Source organism: Biomphalaria glabrata, chromosome 7 (assembly GCF_947242115.1).
Source record: "Biomphalaria glabrata chromosome 7, xgBioGlab47.1, whole genome shotgun sequence".
NCBI classification, from domain to species: domain Eukaryota; kingdom Metazoa; phylum Mollusca; class Gastropoda; family Planorbidae; genus Biomphalaria; species Biomphalaria glabrata.
This window is the reverse complement of record NC_074717.1, coordinates 29,979,685-29,991,236: the sequence shown is the minus strand read 5'-3', so window position 1 is coordinate 29,991,236 and position 11,552 is coordinate 29,979,685. Positions and strand designations below refer to the sequence as shown.

The 11,552-nt window shown below is 33.2% G+C and overlaps 1 long non-coding RNA gene across 1 annotated transcript; it reads left to right on the top strand.

The window, feature by feature from the left end:
• The first annotated feature begins 3,904 nt into the window (after positions 1 to 3,904).
• Positions 3,905 to 10,269, top strand: LOC106076655 (uncharacterized). Its single transcript, XR_001219427.2, has 3 exons — positions 3,905 to 4,765; positions 7,111 to 7,318; positions 8,803 to 10,269. It is a non-coding gene; the product is annotated as an uncharacterized LOC106076655 (long non-coding RNA).
• The last annotated feature ends 1,283 nt before the right edge of the window (positions 10,270 to 11,552 follow it).

The following is an 11,552-nucleotide window of genomic DNA, read 5'->3' as shown; positions in this document are numbered from 1 at the left end:
AGTATTAAAGGTTGACTAATACTGTAGTAAAAAGAGGTAGTGAATGTAATTGTTTTTAAAAAAACTTGTATGGTTTATGCAAAGTAAGATAACTTCTTTTTTATTAAATTGAAAATTTAATTTTCTAACTATCCAATTTCAAATAAAGCATGGACATCAGTGTTTAAGTAAGAAATAAAATTGACTGTGAATGAGACAAAGTTGTGTTCTAAAGTTTTTAAAAGTTTTTCTTTTTTTTATGAACTGCTTGGAGTTTCAATGGTAGATCTTAATACTGGAATTGGAATGCTGGGTTGTTAGTCCACATTTTTTAAAAATTATTTCAGAATTTTTATTTTTGAATATAAGCACCATGAAAATATTATATTTTAATTGAAGAAAACAACTAACAATAATACAGGCACTGAACAGAAAGCATTGTGAATTTAAAAATAAAATAAGAAATCTTATCTGATAAATTCAACATATTATTGAAATACATGTGTAGTGGCAAAGGATAGATAATGTGAAGCCTACTCCTCACTCTTTTAATGATCCAGTAGACTCCTCACCAATGTCAGGGTCAATTCATCTACCTCCTCACAAATCCACAAAGACCATAAAGACATTAATAAGATAGCTGCCTGGTCAAGTGGAATGCGCTCTGGACTGTAATTATGATGATCCTGTGTTCAAACTTGCACATCTCTGTCCCTGATGTTCTGCATGAGGTTTAGGCTAGGATGTAATAATCTTGATTAAACTGACACTAGTCATGTAGGTTATGTTAATCCACTTTCAAATGTGTTCTATCCATGTTGTGATATTGTAATTATTTTTTCTATTTTATCTTAAAAAGATTTTTTGATGAAACTTTATCATCTGTTCATAAATGAGCACAACAAATTGGTCTAGTCAATTTTGTAAAAAAAAAAACATTCTTATTGATATTATTTCGTTTTAGGAAATGCATTTATTTTTTCTCATTTTTGTATTTATTTATTTATTTTATTTTCTAATTTTATAATGTTTTTCTTTACCTGTTCCGAAACTAAAATAATTCATAGCTTTTTTTTTTTGCTTCTCATTTTACATAATGTCTTTTACTTTCTGCGACAATTCACATAACCAAATCCCTCCACTGATCAGCAGTTTTCCTTAGCAGAATATCAAGAGAGAGACTGGTCCATTTTTATGTTGTCCAGCCAGCCTTGTCTAATTTTCATTTTTTTTCTCTTGTAAAAGTATGATTTTTATAAATATTCCCTGGTAGAATTTTTTTTTAGCACAATTACTTTAAATTTGTTTTTTTTTTAATGCTTTTTTATATTAGTATTATTAATATTGATACTCAAAATAATACACAGGTATTTATGACTTTAATTATCAGATTTACACTGAGTAAGTAAAAGAACATGTTTGAAATGTTCCACTTCTATATTTTTAATATATTTTTTTTTCCTTTTAATGTTCTTCTTTATACTGCACATGAATATAAGTTATTGTTTTTATTAATTTGTCTTTCAAAATTTTGGTATACTTTTTTTTTCTGTTAAAAAGTATGATCTTTGAGTCACACAAATACTTGTAGAAATATTTTGGGTTGTAGTTTTTCAACATGTCAGAGATGTTCTGTCATGTTCATTGCTTACATATCTACAAATATAAACAATTACTTTTATGTTGTCGTCAAAATCTACAATAAAATCAAAACTGTTTTCATCGTATTGATGTAACCAACATAAAACAAACATTTAATGATTTTATCTTATAAAATTGTGTAAATTCCAATGACTTCAGTATTTTAAAATATTTCAATGTCGTCATATAGTTGTGATATGGTGGCCATATAAAGAATTATGGGCTTTTACTAAATGTCTTTTTAGTATTATTATTATTCAAAAAGAATTTTTATTTTTTTATAAATATTTTGTCAGAAGTCAGTGCATTTAGAAAAATGTTTTATTGAATTTCTTAGCATCCTAATGTCATTGCTGTAGAATAATGTTTTCTTACTTTTTAGATGGTGTTATTCAAATAAAGTTTTAAAATTGTTTTATATCTAACAATATATTGACTTTAAAAATATGATAATAATGTTGATAATGTTATTTTATTGCTAGTAAAGTTTATAATTCTATTTATTGTAGTTTTCTCAACATATAACTTGTCAATTCATTCCACAATTTTTAAAGTCATCAAAATAAATTTATATTATTTATTTGTAAACACTTTCAAATCTTCTTCACATGTACATTAAAAAGTACATTTGACCAGGGGGAGTAAATCTGCAGAAATTTAAAAACAAAAACAGAACTCTGACCACATTTGCCAAATACTCTCTGTGATTGGTGGAGAAACAGTATATTCGGTAACAGTAGTTTGCTAGACCTTCCAAAATGACGTGTTTTATTAGAATTAACTTTGAATGCTTTAGTTCATGTAGGCCTTATATTTTTTAAATTAGCTTCAAGAATCTTGATCAAGTTGATGATGCGAAAATAGGTTGAATAAAGGTGCCATGAAATGCAGCTATACACTTCTTTAATATCAGTAGGACAAGTCTTTGCGATGGACATCCGCAGCAACAAGACATCCCGATTCTAAAGGACTTTTTCATGCCAGAAGAGTCAAGTTTCTCCTGTCATGCATCGTGCAGTGGACAGAAACACTCGTCTTCTTGAACACGATGATCTTACAATGATCACGTGCCCATTACAGACGTACAGGCTGCAGCTCAGAATCCGGTAAATCGCTCGAACCCTAGACTCTGCCCCAGACCCCTTCCGAGGAGCTTACAACGCTCATCCAGCTGCATTGAGGGTAGGGGGCGCTTAACCGTTCCTTTTCCAACGCAAAGGGTTGAGAAATCCTGCTCTAAGCTTAAATAATCAATACATCTACTAGTATATCTACAGATCTATATCTACTTCTACCTACAACTAGTGAGGGGCAAAAGTTAACTAAAAAGTTAGAAACTTTTAGTTTAACTAAAAAAAATTAGTTAAGGCCATTGTTTAACTAGAAAAAAAAAAGTTTAGTTAAAATCGTAGTTTAATTATTTTTTTTTTAGTTACTAACTAAAAAGTTTAATTAAAATTTGTACAACATTTAAACATGTGGTCAGGGTTGAAACACACATCCCTGTTTTCTGATCATGTGATATCAATAACTTTGATTAGCAAAAAAATGATGCAGTTAACTATTTAGTCAGTCTGCATTTGAAGAGGGTAAAGTAAGATGCTGGGAGGAGTCATGGGATTAAATATTTGCAATTGAAAGTAGCAGTATAATAAAATGTTAACCTTTTTTTTTTGCTAAAAGCTTCTATGCAATATTATGAATGGGATTGTTCCGATTTTTTTATGCAGGAACATTAAGTACCCATTTTTTATAGTCTTAAGACTTATTATTGAGATCTAAGAATCAACAGTTAGGCCTATATATATATCTTAAAGCATTAGGATAACCAACTCTAGAAAACAAAAATCTTACTCCACACCCTCTCTTGACCATAAAGTAAATAGCTACATGGCTGCATTTTTTTACAGGAAAAAAAAATTTACTTAGCTAAAAATAGATCTTATCTTTAAAATCTAAAAATACTCTTTGGGAAAACGAAATGTAAAAAAAAGGAGAAAAATAGTCTCTAGATCTAGATCCAGGTAGTAACGAAATCGGTGGAATGCAAGGGCCTATAACTATGGATGTAATTTTGATAATTGCACTTGGTATTAAAGTTTTTAAGTAAGTCATTGGCGTTAACTTGACTATCTTTAAGTTAAAGCAGAAAAAAGGTACCGGTACCATAACTAAAAATAAATATGACCTTATCATTGTAATGTGGGGAATATCACTATAACCACATATGTATTGACTCTATTCATAGTTCGTGTCAGTTGATAGTTCAAAGAAATGTAATTCCCTTTCTTAATGTTGTGTACCTGAAGCGCCTTCCCGTTTTTCTGAAGTCTCAGAGTTAAGATTAAAGCGTACTAGATGTACCAGCATTTGATGATAACAATTTGAGTATTATTTTGTTAAGCATTCGGTGGATTTTTTTTTCATATGCTTATGTTAGCGTTGTGCGTTTCTTTTTCTTAGAAATCGCCAACTCGGAGACGTGAATCATATCGTTTTTACACAAAGCATATTACTATTATTGGCGCTTTAGCATTTATGCTGGAGACTTTTTTTCATAACGTGAAATACATTTCCATAACAACCGACGCTGAGAAACAAAAGCACTGATTTTGAACGAGACAATGACCTAACCAATTAGACTTTTTGGAAATTAAATTAAGTATTTATTTTACTTCTTTAAAAAAAAGTGTTATTGTTAAAAGAGAGCTCAGTAAATAGTTTTTGGCACCGTTACAACTGAGTTCTGATTTCCTTCAAATTGTTTCTTGGCACCGTTACAACTGAGTTCTGATTTCCTTCAAATTGTTTCTTGGCACCGTTACAACTGAGTTCTGATTTCCTTCAAATTGTTTCTTGGCACCATTACAGATGAGTTCTGATTTCCTTCAAATTGTTTCTTTTGCTGAAATGTGTGAGTCATTTCCAGGAAGAGTAACAAAGTCAAACTTAAGAATGCTACGCTGAATTAATTAATGTGCCTAATCTAGGTAACATTGGAGTTTGAACATTTAATTGACTCTTAGCTGACCTAGTTTTCTGAAGCCTCTTGTCAGACTTTTGTAACATTGGACATTATTATTAGATGTGTTGTTGTTGTTTTTTTTTATATTGTGGTTGTGTTTTCAAGTTTAGCTTATAAAAAGTAAGTCGCCTATACTTTAAATATCATTCTACTTGACTGTAATCTCATTGATTTATTTTTCAGCATTATTAAGACCAAAGTTCAATTATAGAAGCGGAAATGGAAATAATTTTTTTTAATCATGCCCAAATGAGAATCTATTAATTATTATGTTGTGAAGGCTTAGAAATTTATTTTGAGTTTTAAACTGATGAATAAACTATCGTCTATCCACATTAAATTAAACCAATGGGTACCAGTACACTTAAAAATATGTCAAAGTCTACGCACATGCCAGACACATTCTATTTAGTCTTCTCTCAATGCCAAGTCATGCTCTGTGATATCAACACACTCCTGGCCCGCCAGTAACGCATTAACTACATAAATACGGGCTGCGTAATTAGAAATCCGTCTGTTTTTTTTTATTGATGGGCACAACTCATAACATTACAACAGAGAATTTCTAGATTTAAAAAAAAATAAGCGTAGGCCTATATAACTTAGTCCAGTTAAATGCTGTGCGACAGAGAGAGAAAGATTACCAGACGTCTGCAAAAGGAAGACGTATCCTCCTTTTGGGATGGTGCCCTCCATCTGGAGTTTGAAAATGTCCTTCTTTTACTTATTACACTTTATCCACCAATCCAATTTCAACCCTCCATATCTTCTGGTTCAACTACACAAACTCACCCATAAGTAGCTAGAAATAGATAGCTTCTTCCCGACCAGGTGTTGGTAAATTCAGTGATGTTGAAAATAAACTTCAAATCGTCATCAGACCCCAACCCCTCCCTTCCGAAAAAAAATCCTGGCTACGCCCATGATTCAGAGATAGAGACAAAGCGATCATATTAGGTATGGACATGCGAGTGTATCTTCCTATGAGACAATATTACATTTCGGTTCATGTAAAAAAAGTCTGGCATATTGTCAATATTGCAGGCTTGCAGCTAGGCTACCCGTGGTTGCTGCAGACTCAAAGGTTTAAGACCAAGATTCTAGACCTATGGCCTATTTAAATCGGGAAATCAAAAGCTTGGCTGATTTGTCTAGCTAAAATAGCGAATGACTTGTAGGTCTAAGTTTATTTGAAGTCGTTTCTTCACACATATATATTATATTACCCTGCTGGAGGGCAGAGATTTTGTGTATTTTGATATGTCATTGATTTAAGTTTGGAGATACTATGGAGTAGACTAATTATTAAGTAATAAACCATAGATTTACAGATTTGTTTTTGGTAGCCAAGTTCTTATAGTTACAATATTGGTGATAGACAGATTTATTTAGATCCTCCCGCGCCGTTCGGCGCATTATGCGGCAAGCTGACTCCACAAAGATCTGTCACCGGCAATATCTAGAAGCCTCTTCCCACCTGGTGTCCACTGCTCTGGGGTCCTCCATGAATGTGGCGCCAAGTTATACGAGGACATTCCTGTTTGCGCTTCAGTCATATTGGTATTCATCAGTGGCGTCACAAAAATTTGGTACTACAGAATCGGATCAGTGATATCACTAGTGGGTGCTGTCCACACTGGCTGACACGCGTCATTGGCTAAATATCGGAACCTGCTATTCACATTTAATAAATAGATTTATAGGTCTATACATTTATTTTAAAATTTCGGTAAAACATATTTTTAATGAAATGATATCAAAATGTCCAAAACATTATATTACAGGTCTACTATATAACAAGCAAAATGTTAAACTTTACTTTCTGCTGCATACCAGCTGCTTTGATTTTTTTAAATGTTTTTATTTACCAAAGCTATTTTTATCGAATCTATTGAAACAGTAGCTAGTATCTTAAAATCGAAATGCCAACCAATAGTCACTGTTTATCAAATGACGACATTCTTCAGACATAAATTATTACACAAATCTCACATGCCGTTTTAATGTAAATTCCGCAGAATCGGAAAATGGGTTTGTGGCAAATGAGATTTCTAAAGATGATGATGTCATTTTAGATGTTGACTGTAAAAGAAGCTTTATCCAAAATTTAGGAAATTTCACACTCATTAGAATGATAGGCTATAGGCTTCAATATTTTAGAGGATTTTCCTCCTTGGCCCGTGTCAATTTCACATGATTTAGGCAGGAAATTATCAAGAGCAATACGAAAAGTTCGCTGGTTGTAAAAAGAATGGTCATGGTTCTATACGATTACGATACTTCCTAACGGGTATGATATATTTAAATGTGTGTGTGTGTGTGGGGGGGCATGTGCGTGCGCGCTCTTGCGTGCTACCTAGGTAGGGGTGGTAACATTGTTATCTTCTGTTATAGTGCGGGATATTCAATGCAACAAATGTATTCAAAGTACAATACCGACAATTCTTGTTTTTATTTCTCAACAGATGAATACCACAGAATTCGCAGAGGTCACTGTATCAGTCGGTGTTAATTCACCTTTGCCACTAGAGTTAAAAGTTGTCATTGCTGTATTGGCTGGATTATCGTTGGTTTTACTTTGCCTGCTGTACTATTGTATTAGATCTTCCCAAAGCAAAAACCAGAAATCAGTAAATATGCCAGACAGAGAGAGAACAAACATGTTCATCTGTAGTAAGTTTCAAAAGTGATATACTTGGAACAATAGTGACTGCTGTATTATGTTGGCCTACAATGTGTGTCTGCTGCATTGTTGATAAGCACAATATAACATGCGTCTTTCTGTGCACGCATATAATTATAATTTTGAGTTTGTATTAATCACCAGACGAACTAGACATACACAAGATTTAAGTAACTACGAACAGACTAATTCAACTTCAAACGCTTCAATATGATAACTGAATTTACAACGGGAACTGTCTAGTCTCTGTCACTGACATTATAGATTTGATCTCAATGAAAGAGTAGCATTAATTGTTTCTCATCTGTATTTTAAACTAAAGGATCGCTTTGAGTGCGTCTCTACACTGCTTTCCTAAAACAAGATTGGGGAAGGCTGGTGATAGCATATATACCCCTATTTTAAATATATTTGCACCCCAAAGTTCGCCCCCTTCCCAACAGAAACATATTAATTTTGTAGTAGATTAGAACGAGATCGAGATTCTCCGTTAGAGAATTAGATGTAGAGCATCGTTTAATTAGCCGATTAGGGCGGGGGTGAGGGTTGCATCGAGGACGTCGAGACAATAGAACACATTCTTTACCGCATTCTGCATGAAGGACGATCGGGACAAGGATTTTAAAGAGAGAGAACTGGTTCGTGTGCGGCACTAGGGCTGTCCTTTTAGGGGGCAAGGCGACCTTAAAACTCGCTGCTCGCTTCTTTTCACGTGCTCTAAGGGAGTAATTCCCAGCATAGTAGGCCTACGTTACTAATGGGGTTTCTGATTCAGGGGTTGAAAGAAGAGGTAGAACTTACTTACGCAGAACACTTAACTTCTATTTGCCAAGAAACTACAAAAAGAATGGGCCCCTTATTTGTTTGAAAGAGATGATTTGCCGTAGCGTGCCTTGTCTCTTTGTTTGGCTTATTGTGGTTCAACTGACCTTACTGGTATTTAAAACAAACAACTGAAACATATAAAAACCTTAAAATCTTTTAATGATTTTTTTTAATTGAGTAAAATGTTATCCTTGCACCCTAATAGTGCCGCCACTGTCGACGGAGGTCCCCCCCCCCAACCAGATTTCTACACTTCCCATAGTTACAGAGCTTATATATAACCTTTTTCACGGTATCAACTAAATTGCAGTTGTTTTTGCATTAGTTTTCTGCCCTTGGTCTCCAGTTATTTGGTACGTACAACACTTTCATCACTTTATACCATGGGGTGGGGGTGGGGAGTGCGGAAGACTAGGACGTAAAATTTACGTTGTATATTGATCTCTAATTAGTGTTAAGATTACATTTGTGAGTGACAGGCCTCCTACTATGGAAACAATGAGTCGTGGACCGTAGATATCATAAAAAGTCAGTCGATTAATTAGAATGATTTCACTGGTGCTCTCAAAATGTCGAAGCTCTCGGATATAAGAAAAGAAACAAACATAATAGTTCTTTTTTTATTTAAATGATACACTTTTTTTTTCAGATTTTCCCGTCGGATTTTGGTACGATGAATCCAAATCAATCGATAATTCCAAGACTTTTGGAAAGAACTTCGACTCCAAGGAAATACGTCCGCTAGGAGGAAAATCAATTTACAAAGGAAATAAAATCCATCACTCTTTGATTTAAACATAGGGAACAGAGATCTTATTATAATATTATGAAAAAAAACAGATCTATTTTGAAAAACTTGACTACATGTATTTATTTTTATAAAGCATAATATAATTTCATTGACATGTTATGTCATTTTCAGTCATCTGTCTGTAGTCGTTAAATTTCGTGTACTAGCAATGGATAGATCAGTAATACACTTACTGTATTATTTTATCATGACCGTATTTGGCGGTCTGTAGGCCACGGGGCAACGAAGGAGCAGGGGCCCTGTAATTGTTATCCAAATAAAAGAAACTTTTTTTCCGGTCAAGTCTTTCAATATTCGATAAAAGTATTTCTATTGTGGGGGCACTTCTCTCATGGGTACCATAAGCCAGTAACTTGCCCTTTGCCATATCCAACCCCTTTGATTATTAAGCTATAGGCCTACATCAACACTTGTTTTAAATGATGCCAATACTCTTTTTGTTTGACAAAACTGGGCGCCGTGGTATATAAAGAACAAACACGGACCTTATGATATTTATATTGTGAGAATATAGATCCAGGTTTAAGTCATGTGACACGTTCTCCTACCTAAAGAAAAGAAATTATAAGAGAAAGGAAGCAGGCTTATAATTTATGTTTGCTTCTTGTCCAGAATCATTCTAGTTTTTTATAGATTAGGCCTATACATATTCAACGAATCTAGTCATTTTATAGCAATAATTTGCAGTGTCATTCAATATGTATTATATATACCGTCCTTTTATCATCTCTCTATTATATATATATATATATATATATATATATATATATATATATATATATATATATATATATATATATATATATATATATATATATATATATATATATATATATATATATATGTATTTATTTTTCGGAAATGTGTGTGTGTTTAAAATGTATTGTTCAAGTCACTATTCTGAACAAGACTTGAGATCTCTGAATTTGGTGAAGTAGAAAAATAAGAACATAGTGTAGTACTAGGCTTACTATCTACCATGACCTGTAGGGAGCTTACTGTGATCAGAAGTAATTGAATATTGAAGCTTCTTCGGCACAGTTGTCTATCCTTGTTAATGAGCTATTAAATGCCAGTTCATGTTAACAGTCGTTATATGGAGATCCTCAACTCGTTCAGGTGACAAACAAAATTTTACTATGTGTGTGTGTGTGTGACTGTTTGTATGTTTGTGTGTATGGTAGCAATAGTATAATTCTGGAAAGACTAACCAAAGTTGAAGATTTCACATATGTAATAAATAAATTATTATTATTTTTGAAATAACTGGATTTCTAGAATGAAAATAAAAGGCTGTGCATTTTATCTTTTGCTATTGTGGTTCACATATGTTAGGATTTTAGGATCGATGTATATATATGGCAATATAGAAAAACAAAGTAGAGGTATTTATGATAATATGTTAACAAGTTTACAACCGTTGAAAAAGACAATGCAGAATCAATGTAGGCCTATGTTTTGTCTGTACAAGGCTCTCACAAAGGGAAGTGAAGCTTTTATTCGCTATAAAATTGAAATTGTGCATTATCTTATCTTATTTAATACAGACGTTACTTCAAAAAAGAAGATGATTATATCTAAGTCCATACTATACTAAGTCTTGACCAAAGATATATTTATGGTCTTGACCAGGGCCGCCGCGAGGGTTGTGGCCGCCTGCGTGCGAAATTTTAAAATGCCGCCCCCCCCCCCTTTTTTTTTTTTCTAGAAAAAAAAATCATTATCACTTAGCTGGACACTGTTCCAAAAGTGACATTAGATTTAAATCCATTTTTTTTTTTGTAAACCATTCCATTTTTCCCTTTTATATTGTACCCCTCAAGTACTATGAACTATGAACCATGCACTAGGAACAATTTAAAAACTGATCTCGTTCTGACTACTCGCTTATGCTCCTGTATTTGCAACGATGAATTTATAATTGATGAGCTGTGGCAGGTAGGCTATATTACATTGAATAGTGGAAATGATCATGATCTATATACAAGTACTCAATAACTTTGACTGCTCAACAGTGTTATTTGGTCTGGACTCTGATTTGTTCACTTGTTGGTTCATGTACGTTCAAGTATAGTCCGAAAAAACAACAACTCGAACTACAAAAAGCCATTGACAGTGAAACTTGTTCAACGTTCCGTACAGTTTCATTAAAATTATCACGATTGCATTTTGGAGATATGTACATTGTATCCACTATCATCTGACATACACGGATTCAGAGTTGCCTACAAATTTATCCAACTAATATAACAACTCAGCGTTAAATATTTTTCTTGAGTTTAATACAAAGTAATTAATCCAAAGTACAAATCACTTATACAATGACTTGAAATAAAACAGTGTTTCTCACATTCCTGGGTGGCGACTCCCTAGATAACAACATTTTCGTTCCAGCCCCCTTTAGAAGCTGGAGTCCCGAGGAGCGATGAAGGCTTCCACAATGAGATCAGTAGTAGTGCTAAGAACGTAATAAAAACAGCTAGTATAACTGAACCGATGAAGGCGTTTTATATTTTTGTGAACAAAGACTCAATATAACTGTTATTATTCACAGATTTAGCTTGAGAGGAGATATAGATCTAATAGTA